The sequence below is a fragment of the Neodiprion fabricii genome, chromosome 6 (genome assembly GCF_021155785.1).
Source record: "Neodiprion fabricii isolate iyNeoFabr1 chromosome 6, iyNeoFabr1.1, whole genome shotgun sequence".
NCBI lineage: Eukaryota > Metazoa > Arthropoda > Insecta > Hymenoptera > Diprionidae > Neodiprion > Neodiprion fabricii.
Window position 1 is genome coordinate 23,276,612 of NC_060244.1, and position 14,218 is coordinate 23,290,829.

The 14,218-nt window shown below is 45.3% G+C and overlaps 2 protein-coding genes across 16 annotated transcripts in view; one reads left to right on the plus strand and one right to left on the minus strand.

Annotated features, from left to right (window-relative positions):
- Positions 1-14,218, plus strand: part of LOC124185055 — a 225,195-nt gene that overhangs the window by 206,486 nt on the left and 4,491 nt on the right. Inside the window, exon 19 of one of the 11 annotated variants that reach the window (XM_046575390.1) lies at positions 12-163. The exons of the other annotated variants lie outside the window; for them this stretch is intronic. The gene's annotated coding sequence lies outside the window, so the exon portion shown is untranslated. The remainder of the gene's footprint in view (positions 1-11; positions 164-14,218) is intronic. 11 annotated transcript variants of the gene reach the window in all.
- LOC124185057 (hemicentin-2-like) overlaps positions 1-14,218 on the minus strand; it is a 304,368-nt gene that overhangs the window by 68,026 nt on the left and 222,124 nt on the right. The gene's annotated exons all lie outside the window — the stretch shown is intronic.

Genomic DNA, 14,218 nt, shown 5'->3' on the forward strand with positions numbered 1-14,218 from the left:
TTTTGTCACAGTGGGCAAATCACGGACCAGCACCGAATTATTCTCTGCCGTGGGATTTGAAGAGGCCGTGCACCATTTTCACCCAGCAGTTAAGGTGTACGCGCCGTTGTTATACCTTTTCTTCTCCTCGTCCTATAAGGAAAACGGTGGAAAAAAAAGTCCAGTAAGACTTGTGAGAAGTTGACATTTTTGCGCAGCATCTCACCCCACCCCCTCCATCATCCTCTCTCCTTCTTTTCCTCCAGCGACGTCGCAGACGAGTCTCTCTTCTCAATTTTGTTCAGCTTCGCTGCTAAGTATCGGATCCATGCTGTAGAGGGTAGGGAAAAAATGTACGTGTACTAAAGCTTTCCTCTTTTTCAACTTTCTACATTACGCCAAGTGGGGGGTGAAATTCTTTCCCCTGTTTTTTCTATCCTTCTCCCTCTAACCGATTCGGACTCCTCAGCACCGTCGGAGAAGCTTACCGAGAGCTTTTCGTTCATTCGAAACTCGTACGTCGAAGCGATGCGACCGTACCCTAATGAAAATTCTCATTTCAAACGTCGGTCTGACAGGACGCCGCCTAATACGTTCGGGTCGCTAATTATTGCCTGGCCGTGTCAAATGCCCCTTGGAGTATTCTCGATAGATTTTGTTTAAATGAGAAATTGTAAAGAAGCGTCAACTCGGAGGCACAAGGCGATTAACGCGTCCGACGTCGGGAGACCGTCGATCAGTACAGGACCGTTTATTTTTCAACCTCTCTCAATCTTACTCCTTGGGTATGCGGGAGGAAATAAAATGTTCTAGAGGGAAGCGGTTTAAAAGTTATGCCTCAAAGCTCCGGCGCGGCGATAACTTTTCTCGGCGAAAACTTTTACCGCGACGAACCAACGCGCCTCGTCGCTTCAAAGTTGAGCTGTTGAAACTATCGAGAAACACACACACACGCACACAGCGTGTATATACATGTGGTTACATACATATAACACGGGCAGGGTGTCGAACGATCATTCCTGCATTCTTATTTCTTAGGGGAGCTATTTGGAAAATGACGTAATCACGGTCAGCGTCTGACCCGGAGCGAGAGTTGAGACCCTCGAGAAAGAAAGCAGCGGCGGTAACGGGCAGCGATTAATCTTCCTGGGGGTGTTTCTGACATTCGCCAAAGTCGAGCCGAGAAAGCGCATCTCAATTTTCGGTCTCCGGGTGTTACATGCAGGTGTTTTTCATCGTGATATATTTACAAAGTTGCCCCGTGGTCGCGGGCAAAAATTGAGAAGCAGAAATCGTCGGTGCAGAAATCAGCCCTTCCTTCGAGAAGTATCCGACTAACAAGCCGTGATGAAAACTGTACGATCGTATCACGTTCCCACCGGACATTGTTTACAGAGGGGGTTTACTTTGCCGTGGGACGTCACCGGGTATCAGCGCTTCATAAAAGGATCATATTTTCCCGGGAAGGATGAAGCAGGGGTGCGATAGATGGCACAAAAGCGAGCCCAAAGCGAGGCGGACAAAGAAGCCGGACCTGCGGAGTGAGGGGGATGAAAGGGAGGCCGTGCCGCGCGGCTCGCAGAGATTTTATCTGCAATCGGTTCTCCTCGAAAACGTAAGGATAATTGAGTTACGACGAGTTATCAGATGCGAGGGTCGCGTAGCGTGCTGAATTCATAGGAACATATCGCGCCTCCCTTACGCCTTCGGGGGAACCCGTGCGGCGCGTTACCCACTCTGATAGAAATTTAATTGGAACTAAATTTTGATACGGAGAGTGTAATTATCGTTCCGATGGGTATGTCAGTGTTTCGCGAGCGGGGCGGGGTGGGGCGGGGCGGAACGACGGATTTCCCGTACGATTTACGAACAATTTGGATAATCTGCGCGAGATAAAGATTTGAGAATTTCGCTCTGGATTACTTGTGAATAATTACATGGCGAGCAACCGAAACGTCAAAATAAGCACGCAATAATTTGACCCGGCAGATGTGAAGAGGGGAAAATATGTAACGAAGAAAAAAAGGAATTACGTCGTCTGTCTTACGAGCTTGAAAATTTATCCTTCGGGCGTACGCGCGTGTATACCTTCTATATGTACGCGTATGCATATACATCTCAGGCGCGACGATGCATTAGGTGAATTGTGTATGAAAATGTAAAAACTCGAGGTATCAAGATTTCAAAAAGCTTGTCGGAATCCGATTTTAGGAAAAGTTGACAATATGACGCGGCGCCCTTGGTTAACATGTCGACATTGAATTCCGTCGTCGGAGTGGTGAAGTAAAAAATATCTTTGATCCGATGTTTCAGATCCAGTTACGCGATCAAGAGCGCTTTTATCGTCAAATCCGAGTCCCCGTTTTTTCACTGCAATGCAAACGCGTGGAATCTGATATTTTCAGTATTTTATCGAATTACACATCACACACTTCGTGCGATCCTCGCCCTTTTGAACGATGACGATACCTTTGCTTTAGCCATGGTGTACGCGAAATAAACCATGTACTTCTTGTACAAATTGTATAAATATGCATCGTAATATATCTATACAGTGCAGAAACCGCGCGCGTTTGGCATAGAGTGTATAATTAATGTACGTATATAGGTGTATACTCGTATATACCGTGCCGCCTCGTAGACGATAGGAATAAGCTATACATAGAGTAACGGCGAAACTTACTCAAGACCTTTCTAGCCTGGCAAAGATTTCCAGACCTTCCAGATGCTCGCCAACGACCATTTAGCTACGGCTAAAGTCGCGCCCCGCGCCCCTTTGTCACGCCCGAGTTTCAGCCAAACCCCGATTGTTATTGCCGGCAGTTAGCCGCTGATCTCTGCTACGATGTGTGTTATTGAGCTCGGGAACGGTGCTTGACGCTACTTACTTCTCACTGCTTACCGGCTACTGCCAGCCAAGCTCGCCACTGAGTGTTATAAGGTAACGATGCATTCGATAGAGTTCCTGGGGACGAGGTATGTCCTGAGGTATGGTTCGATAGAAGCGGATTAAAAACACTTCAGCTATGGGGAGTTCGCAGTAATACTGTAACACAATCGTGCGTACCAACGAAACATTCACACACAAGGGCTGAAACTCTGGTCCATCAGTATCGGCAAGGGAAAGCGGAAGTAACGCGTATTTCGGGTGGAGGTCAAAACTTGGAAGGCTCAATATTTCGGATGACCGATGTACCGAAATTTGGAACATTGGAAAATAAAAGAACGAAAGGTGAATTGTTCGAAATCTTGATTGTTGAATGTGTCACTGATTAGTAGTCATTGTAATCTTTCGTCATTTTATTTTCGCACGTTTGAAATTTCTTTATAACGGTCATTCGAAATATCGACCCTTCCAAGTTTTGACCTACACCCATTTTCTTGACAATACGACAGTACGTGGAATGCCTGCATTGGCCAACATCGGAGACGCTCGACTGCCGACGTCTTCCGCTTTACTGTATCCTCGTTCTGATCTTCACGCGGCTGTTATACAGCAAGGAACCCTCGCGCGATGTTTAATGCTAGCTCATCGATTTACTAGGCCCCCAGAATTTTCCTCCGAGCTATAGGTCTGTTTCGGGGGGGGGGGGGGGGGGGGGGGGAAGGTCAGAGAAAGAGAAGGCGAAAGAACCGGCGGTGAGATCGCGCCTGAAGCGTCGATGAGCGATGATGAATCCCGCCACGCAGGTGAGGAATGCGAGTTTAACGCGTGCCTCGGGGAAACGGAGATTCCAGTGGCGAGCCTTCCGAATTGCGGAGTTGCAAATCGGCCCACGCGGCTCCGATGGTTCGCGCAAAAATTTGGGAAAATACGCGGAAAATCTAACCTGCAATGCGTAACAGCTCAGCGGTTGCGTCGAGAGTTTGTATGTAGTTTTCAAGCGGGCCGCTGCGAATATCCGGTACCTCTTGTATAGAGTGTAAAGTTACAGCTAGAGCTCCGACCTATCCTTTCCTCCCTCACCCTTTTCTAACGACGATTTACCGCCATCTGATTTTCCGGAACGGCAACGCGAGTGGAGATTCTTACTTAGGGTAGAAAGGAAAACGAAAAGTAGATTAAAAAACCAACAACAAGGACAAACGTGGAAATGGAAAAAAAAATTTAACCGGCTCTTGTAGCTTAGATAATTTGTTATTTATTTCCGGTACGAGGGAACCAACAAGGGACGCCCCATCCTTCCCATTCAATCCTCTCTTTTCCTGCAGGGGCTATTTGTTTCAGAGTGTCTCAACGAATTGTTTCCGGTTTTCTTAACAAAGTAATTTTAGCTCGTGCCATGGCTGCTGGCTGCCAGGCAATTGTCGGTTTTTACATTTAAGATTGTCAAAGATTCCTTAAGTAAAGAAAAACTTCATTTTCATGATGTCACAGCGGTTCAGAATAACATATCCTAAAAAACGTGCAGCCGCAACTCTCTGTAAACTGTCTTTTCTTCGGATCGCGTAAAGTATACGAGACCATCATTAAAATGTGGGTTACGCAGGGTATATAATTATATATTCATGAAACTCGACAATGACGAACTATTCATATGAAAAAACGACGTGGCTGCGTCACGTCTTACGGCGACTTTTACCCCACTTTAAGTCTTGAGACTAAATAAATCCAATACCCCTGTATTGTTAAACAGACTATTAACAGCGTGCTGTATAAAAGTGATAAATATTACAAAATGAAACATACTCTTCGAAACTTCCAGCGTGGCAAACTATTGAACATTTTTATAGCTTCCGTTTACGTTCATGGTTCGTTTGCACGTTGTTCATAAATTCTGCGAAGAGTGATAGGGATGATCGAAGTAACAGTCCGTAAATGAATCTGAAGGGACAAAATTGGAAAATACATCTTGTTGCTGATGAACGAAGAAGGCGTAACGATGTATCCTAAAGGTGTTGAAAATCAAACGATGCCTCTAACTAGTGTTAATAATATACGTAAGTCAGACGCCATATAAACCGTACTGTGATAATATTCATAGAAAGATTGGAGAAAAAGGCAAAATTTTCATCGACTAATAAGTGCATGAAATGACGTGTTATTACCGAAAGATACAAATATCCCTGACCACTCTCTCTCTCTCTCTCTCTCTCTTTCCCTCTCTATCGATATCTCTCCTGCTTCACATGTACTTTGCACATGACCGTGGTTCCACAATAGATGCCTTGCAGCCTGTTCGTCGGTTTGAATGGCCATTGCCCGATTCGACCTTAGACCCAAGGCTTAAGATCGCCGACCATTGAACACTGCCTGCTGATCATTGAACATTGCCCATTGACCACTGACCATTGGCCATAGGCCATTGGTAATCTAAGGGCCATTGATCGAACCCCGGGGCGCGGCGAAAAGCTGTGCAAACAAAACACACTCGCGGAATCTGTAATCGGCGGAGGGAAAGACGGCAGAAAGGGTGTCGGGCTCGCGGAGATATCGCGGTCGACGGGAGTTTGAAACCTCGTGAAGAAAATCCATCAGCATAAATCTAGAGCTGGACATTGGCGCCGGGTAGAGTTTTGGCCGCGCCTGACCCGAAGCTCGGCTCAATCTATCACCCGGTAACTCTAACACCGCGATAGCTCTCTATCGCACGGAGATCTTCTTCCCAAAATTCAATCATAATTTGTCACCATCGCCTTTAATTATCAGGCAGGCTATTTTTGACGTTGCTAACCGCTCTCTTCTTACCACGGCCAATCGATTGTGCCGTCTCCTTGAGAATCGGTGAGCAACCGAAGCCCGAGCAGGTTTCGAATCGCTGCAACTATCTTTCTCGAAATAACATCTCGCTCTTGGCTTTTTATCAGTGGTTTGTAGAACCGGTTTCATACGATTTACGTAATTGGACATTAAAGCCTATGCGGCAGGATTGGATAATCGCTGAGCGAATTGGTGTTTCTCATCTTTACGTAATATTAGTGACTCTTCAAGTCTGAAAGAGACGGGAAGAACGCCGCTAGGTGGGGAAAAACAACTGGCTGGATAGCATGATCAACGACAGTCGACTAGACATGTTATATAAGATTGTACTGTAACGTCCCAGATTTTCTGTGCATTACATGCGTCAGTATCACTGCTATAAGTTTTGTTTAGTTTCATTTGCAGAAAAGGGATTTGCCCATCCGGGAAGATAAAGAGCTTACGATGCGAAAAAATTTACGAACTAATCCTTCCAAAGACAAACGAGGCGTCTTCACTCCTGTCCGCCCGGCAGGATTAATCTCAAACGAATGAATAGTATTCTTTTTGCACACTGCGCTGTTCTTATTTTCCCGGGACACAAATGAAAGGACTAAACAGGTAATTAAGAAAGGCTTTTATTTCGATTATTACCAATTTATCTTCCTTCTTTCGTCGAAAGACAAAACGCCCGCTCTCAGAGCGATAAAAAGAACAAACGAACGAACAGATTGAGTTCTGCAATCTAAACGTGAAATTGGGCACCGGGTAAGTAATTGACAATAAGTAAAATAAGAAACTGTATTCACCGATATCGATAAAAAATAATAAAAAAAAAAAAAAAATGAAAATGAGGAAGCAAAAATGCCCTCCGAAGTGCTCGACTCTTTCTTCTATGAATTTTAATTAACCGGGCAATAAGTTAGAGTTACGTCTTGAACCATCCGTTCGTCTTGAAGATTCACCCCTCCAGTTGGGAAAATGTTCTCCAGACATTTGCCGCGGAGATTTATTGGGGTCCAGAATGTTACTATACTGCCATAATGACTCGCGTAACGACTCCGTGTACTGGCTTAAATTAATATTAAACTTTTCGCGCAGCCGGGAGATGGTGACAAAATTTGAGCCTAGTCTATCCCCATGTCTCTACGAAGATACACTTCGCCATCTATCATGCAGTACGTACAGTCGGATCCACGCGCCATTCTGCGCCGCCACAACCCCCTGAATTTCAACAGACAATAAAGCGAGGCTAAGCGAGTTTCATTTGCTACCTGATCCCGCCGACCTGAAATCAACTAATTTCTAGTCAACGCACGGCTCCGTGTAAATTAGAAGGCATCGCGGTTCGTGCGAGAAGAAACTTTGTCTTTCGTTAAGTTCGAACTTTGCCTGCGGAAAATACACAGGCAAATACACACGTACGTCAAACCCTAATATACATAGACGACGCGCGTTTACACGCCTGTATCGATCGACTTACACGCCATCGCCAAGTCTCCGGGATCGAATTTTCTCGCTTTGGCCCACGGCTCCAATGTTTTTTGATATTGTTGCCTCGGCCCCGATTACTTTGGTCACGAAGCTTCAGCTGTCAGGCATAAAATGCTCTCAACGACTTTGCGTACACCGACCTCCTGCCCGGGGTGTCGTGACTTCGATGCGAACGACACCCCGGAAGAATGATTCGCAACGTCGAAGAGCAATTTCTCTTACTTTGAAACCAAGTCCCAGTCCAACCAAGTACCACCAACACTGCTCTCACTCACTTTCAGCGTTAGAATTGTACCGCATACTATACATGCACATAGGCAATAAGCGCACTTGCATATACCTGCCTCACGAACCAGCAGCTTCATACATTTAAATTTCATCATGGATTAGAGCTTGCAGCATTCGAAACACGTAGCTTCGCTCTGAAAAGTGCGGAGGTTCTATGTATTCGTGTACGTTTAGGGAAGGTGGGTAAAACTGGCTGCACCTACTCGCGAGTTGCACATACGTTTGTATGGATTTAAGTATGGCACAGCATGAAATACCAGGGAGGGGTGGGGGGTGAATACTTGGACGCGGAGCTTGTGAAGTCGAACTGATTGAAATTGAGCTATTCAAAGGGTGCGGCACCAATTAGGGGAGATTGGGAAAGAGAAATATATAATAAGGGGTGATTTTCTTTTCGCGGAGAGTACTCACTCTCCGGCGAGGATCGGAAGCATGAGTGTTGTTTGAGAATTATGTATTCGTTGATATCGAGACGCGGGAAAGAGGCGAACGGGACGCAAATTAGGGACGGTGGGTGAATAAAGGGAAGACCGATGCCAAAAAACGAAAACAAAAGGAAGTAAAAAGAAGAAAAAAAAAAAAAAACTACAGAGTGCGGGTAAAAGGGGAAAGCGCCAACGGAGAAATGGGAGACAGGCGAGATTTGTATTTCAAGGGATTGTTCCCGGGCGAAACCACACGTTCTACTATCCCGCCAAATTAAAGCCCGTCTGATTAATTAGTTTGGTGATTACGCGGGACCGACAGGAGTCAATGAAACTTCTCACGTAGCGCCGAGCTGCAGTTGATAAATCTGCTCGGGCTAGTTACAGCCGATATTGAGCTTTTTGTACCGTGGAATATACAATACACCGGGTAATATAAATTGCGTTATCACATACAGTATTAACCCGAACTTCGAAATGTATGCGGCGATTCCTTGAAGAAAAATGACTCCCCCACACGCAAGCGACGCAATCTCTGATCTGAACGGCCAAGTTTCGGTATTATTTAGGGGTTTTAAGCCAGTTATTCGGTCTGGTGAGTTATGGATAAAGAGAAACTTTTCCGCAACTCGACTGTGGCTTATACACGTCGTTCAACTTCAAGTGTTTCTGGATGCTCGTAACATCATATTCACAGGTGCGTTAAAACTTTTGTTTTAAACCATAGTCACAGAGTTTCACGTACGAAAATTATCGATGATCGTTTCAGTGATGAAAACCAATTCCCAGCCATCGTACTCTAACCCTTTCTTACATTATCTTTCAATTCTAGTTTCATTCTGATCCCGTCAAATTAAAATTAGTACTTGCATCTGTCGATTAATTTTCGTCCGTTATTCGTCTCACTTCTAGATATAGGCGAAAGCCATGAGAGACCAATTTCAAAGGAGGAACGGTAAAATTCATACGATAAGCGATTTCAGGCGCGATTGATCACGGATCGTGCCGGATTTCCGGAAAATCGCGTGAAGGGGGTCTCAGCTGCTCTGGTAGGTTGGTATAAAATATGGAGGTGAATTTCACACGAAATTCTTGGTAGAGTAAGAACTTTAATTTTGGCATATTTGCGAGGCACGCAGAGAATCCCCCGACTCAGTTAGGCTGGATGGTTAAATGCCTTTCGCGCCCTTTCCACCCGTCACTGTATTAGGATCTGATATCTTTCCCGGGGGTGTATGACCTGCAGAATTCAGCGCCAACGTGCCCTGTACATATGTATAACGTATACGTATGTATAACGCACGAGTATTGCCTCTCATCGTACATTTTCTTCGCCGACAATAAATATTCTAAAGATAGGAATTTATTCATTTTTACCACGCAAGATCTGTCGGAGTTTAAAACAATTTGCAATGTGTCTTTTCGACTTTTCGTCCACGTGCCTTGTGAATTCTATAAATTTACGTACCCGCGCGATGCGAAACGCGATCTCGTAAACATATAATTATCTCCTCAACGTATCTTTATCCCGGAAATATTTCTCAAATTAAGGCCATACACGTGAGTCGATTCGTTTCACGACCGAAGTTCTTCCCTCCAATATTTATTTGTAAACACAGTTAAAAAAAACCCAATTTTAGTATAAGCCACTTATTCGTCAATTCTTTGCTTTCAGAGATTATATATTAGCTTCAAGGTCTTCAGAAACGTCAAACCCATCTCCGATACTTGATTGATTCAAATGCCAGTTCCAAAGAGCCAATTCCAGGTGACTGAAATTGCTTTTAAAGCCAATTTAAAATTGATCATTGTCCATGCACTGCAGGTGCGGCCTTCAAGGCCTGAAGTGTCGGTGAAAGTAAATCCTCATCAAATTTATTACCTGGATTCGCGCAATCTACTCGACCATTTCCATTTGTTAATTCTCTCCAATTGCAAAATGGCTGTTATTATGTTTACTTAGCACGATAAACAATCGTAAATCAACGAAATTCATTCCAACGTCCATCCGATTGATGCTTATTCATTCCGGAGGTCAGCCTGTACACGGCTTCCGTAAACAAAAAAAAAAATCACAATTCAGTCTACGTTCGCAGATTACAAAGTACGTTTCGCTTCAGGGAGTTGACTAAACCTCCGATATCAAATAGTTGCGTCACCTACAACGCAAGGTGCTCATAAAACATTGTTTCAATTTTACTGATTTTCAAGAATGAACCAATGCATGTTCAATTACGAAAACGTTTAAATCCATAAAAATTAGTATCAGTCCTTCCCGTGAAACCGACTGTCTTGGCGAAAATTCGGAGTAATCGTTCTTGAAAGTCTCGTATACGTGACGTCATTTGCCAACTGATTTTCCGGTATAAATTCAACTCTCTCACAGTTTGAACGCATATAGGAACGAAGGAAGCTGTACATACGTGTGTAGGTCGAGGCTTCTATTCGAGGAGCGTACAAGAAGCGAGACTTTAGGAAGCGAGGGACATAAATCGTCGACAAGGCACGACGTCGATGATCGTACAACGAGGGTTGATAAAAAGTTGTTGCTGTTTTTGCGAATCCGCGGTTGGTCGCAACCGAGTTCGCGATGTTTGACCCGTGGGTCTGGCGGTATAAAATCTGGGAGGGCGACCGCTGCTGGTGCATTCACGCTTCCTTAGAGGGATTTGATAATAAGGAGGAAAAAACGTTGAATTGATAACGAGGTCGGTATAACGTACATAATGCAAGTAGTGGGACGAATCGCGAGTTCCTGCGACGATAAATCACCGCAAGAACGGGGAATAATCTGGCGAAACTTAGTATTAGTATTCCACGTGGCAATTTCTCCCGGGGAAAGATCTAGCTTATACATCCCACCTCCTGCAGTAACCCTCACGCGACCAAATCGCTCCTTGATTATCTACCGAATTTAGGTTAATATACGAACCTGGGAAAACGGCCGGAGCTACCCGGCACCGAATCGGATCTATGCAATGGTTTGATAACTTTGTTCGGAATTTAGCCTCAGAAGTGTCCCATACCCAGTTCCAGATATCTACGAGCGACGAGATGCATCCGCTCTTCCTAGCCGTCTTTACCACTTCGGTCGAGTTTTTATATCACTTGAAAACTACGAGCATACTCTAAGCGAAATATCATTTTTGCGGAAAACTTATGTTATCATCGTGTGAAACTGCAATGAGGGCACAGCTGTAGGATCCAATAGAGTCTGAAAACAGTAAGGCGCGATGGACTCCGATATGAACGAATCGTCGGATTAGACTCCTCAAGCGCGAATAATCGGCTGATTCGTTAACGCCGCGTGTTTCAGTCCAGCTCACAGTGTCCGCCGGTACGCGTGCAACGTGATGCGGTACGTATGTAGAATATCGTGTGCGTGTCACTTATCGTGCTTTTCAAGCTTCGGAAGAATCACTGTTCGTTCCAGACGTATTCGCTGCGGAATGCACTGCTGGGGATAGACGCGACACGTAGGTACCTACTATTGTAAGGCGCGAGACGACGTCCCTTCCTGCAGCTGCATCGCTCGCATCCTCATCCTGACGACATCGCGACACTTGCACCGTAGGTGGGAGGGATTTCACGGGGCGCGAATATATCCGTGACGCGTAAGCGTTTAAGCTCCTTTTGCAGGAGGGAAAGCAGAGCGGAGCGGATCAAGATATATAGCAAGACGTTCGTCTTGGCAATACCAACAACATTTTTCATCCCCTAAATCTGGAAATCTGAAATCCTCTATTAATATTTAGAACGTCGCAAGAACCGAAGCCGTGCATTCATATGTACATTTTTATTGCCCGTCCGCGTTCGTATGTGTGTATACATTACGTATGCATTTATGTACCTACCAGAGATTTTTGCCTGTATAACGCGCCCGTTGAATGGGCGTGTGGATAATACGAGTACGGGTATAATACACGCGCCCGGGGTGTTTCCGAGAGGGGGTTTATATACGTACAACCGGCGGGAAACGCTGCACATCTCCGAGATATCCCATCAATTTTAATGGGGCCTTTGTTCGTTTTCGTTTTTCACTCTTCGGCAGGGGGGAGGGCGGGAATCCGCAAGCGCGTATGTGCCTTTAAGCTTTATCGAGAGAATTTCTTCGCGACGTTATATGTAAATCAAAGGACGTATAAGACGGCTACCGCAAATTGGTTTGAAGCCCCGCGCCGGTGTTCCGACTCTTCCGTCAGTCACCTTCGGCTTCCGAAAGTCCTCCAAGGGAGGCTGACAGGCACGGTAATGAGGCCGTACATCACCGAAAAGAGTCGGTCCGCCACCTTGCCGCGCTTTATAGAGTCCGGGGAAGCCTAACCGTCCGACGACTAGTAGGTGCGGCGTAACTCACCTCGCCAATCTCGTTTCCGTCCCTCCAGAAAGGCCTCTTCCTGCGGAGAAGCGCTGCGACGCTCCCGGGGGGTGGAAATCCGGTGAGCTTTGTACCGCCGAGAAACCGATGGCGAGCTTTTCTCCGATGACGCGAACGTCGGCACCAGACGATGTCAAAAGGGAACGGTGGGGAAAAAGTCCCTCGGCTCGAAACTAAGTTGCACGTCCAGGGTGAATTTCTGCAGTTCGGCGCAGCCTCGGACGGCAGGAATTGTTGCAGCTAGGAAATGTGTACGAGGTGTCCGGACATGCACAATGCATGTTTGTGTCGCGCCTGCAGGTGCATCGGGAAACGGAACGGGTTCAGGACAATGAAACGCAGTGATACCTCGTTCCCCGGTTACCCGGAGGTTTCATTTAGGGAAACAATCGCTGAAGTTGGCCGGAATTGTTCCCGTATCCTCGGTTGTGGGAAAGAACCCCGTGAAAAGGTTGAGAAAAACAACGAAACAATATAACATGTCTTTTGCATTATACATTCGGTTCGCTGGGCGAGATAGGTACTTGGCTGCAGTTTTCAGCCTTACGAACCAACCGGCTCGAAATATGGAACGACCGTTACAAAGCGAGAACCATCAAGTCCGCGGGGACAGGGGGAACAATAGGGAGCATCGGTAGATGCGAGAAGACGGTGAGTCGGTTTCAATAATTGGGGTGGATTCAAAAACAGGGGTGGAAGAAATAAGTATACAGCGATAAAAATTTGGCTTGTACAGTTATTTCTTTCTCTTTTTCCATCCGAAACACGACGGGATGTGGAAAAGTGCTTTTTAAATTAATCGAAAACAAAGAATTGATGTGAAATTATTTAGGGAATCTCGGAATATATGATTAGTCAACGATCATAATTTACTTTTAATATCCCGCTTTTAATTTCAGATCAAAATTAAACTCGAAGTAAAAACGTCACTCGATCTCAACGAGTATACCTAAAACAAGTTCGATCCGTAAGTACGGAAGAAAAAAAAAGTCGATCAAACGGACGCGAGTGGATCACTGTAACGAGAAAAACTATTTAAAATTCTTATATGACTTTGGTGAAAAATTTTCCACGATGGTTTTGATAAACAACTTGAATGATTTTGTGGAAACGAAAATTGGTTCGGACATTATCCTTGTGTGTTAATTGTACATCGTAATTATTTTCGTAGTCTCACCCCCTTGACCCCAGCTCGTAAATCATTACTGTCCGTCATCGGTGGTGGACGTTGTTCGTTAATTCGAAAACCAGGTTTCTCGTGCAGCTTAGTTTTTCCACTGTTCTGTTTACAAACTCGTTAACTAACGTATAAATTAGCCAAGTTCTTGCTCGCGTACTTTTGATTCGCTGATTAGGCCTGTGCGCATGAGGGAATTTCGTATAACGCCGCGGGCTGTTATTTTCAGCTCCTGATGGACGCGGCGTGAATTTACCTTATACCCCCGCTGAAAATACGCCCGCACACATACGAGCCGACGACCGAGCACCGGCGTACAGAGGCTCGGGCGAAAGCCGGGTACGTTTAAATCATTTTTATTTGCCAGGGGATGTATTCCGGCTTACTTCCGAGTGAATCCGTCCGTCGGAATCTATGGCTATAGACACGAAGGTCATAAATTTGAAATTTGAAGGGAGTCCGGCCATTCAAAGAGCCTGGAGCCGTGTTAGATGAGCGGAGGTCAAGCCCGATTCACGACTCTCAATCTCACGCCAACCCCGTATTAGCATGCGCCGCGTTCACTCTGGTTTTGCAATAATCGTTCCCCAAATGCACCAGCGTTCCCAGTTATCAGTATTTTCCGACGAATATAGTTATTACATGGGAAATCGATGCTCGATAATTTCTTTTTCACTCTCTGTCTCTCTCTTCAACGCAGACACGGAATAGAGAGTTGCGATATTTGTCAATAAAATAGGCATTACTTACAACCGGCGTGATTCCGTATATTTAATATTGCTTTTTCATGCTGCGGC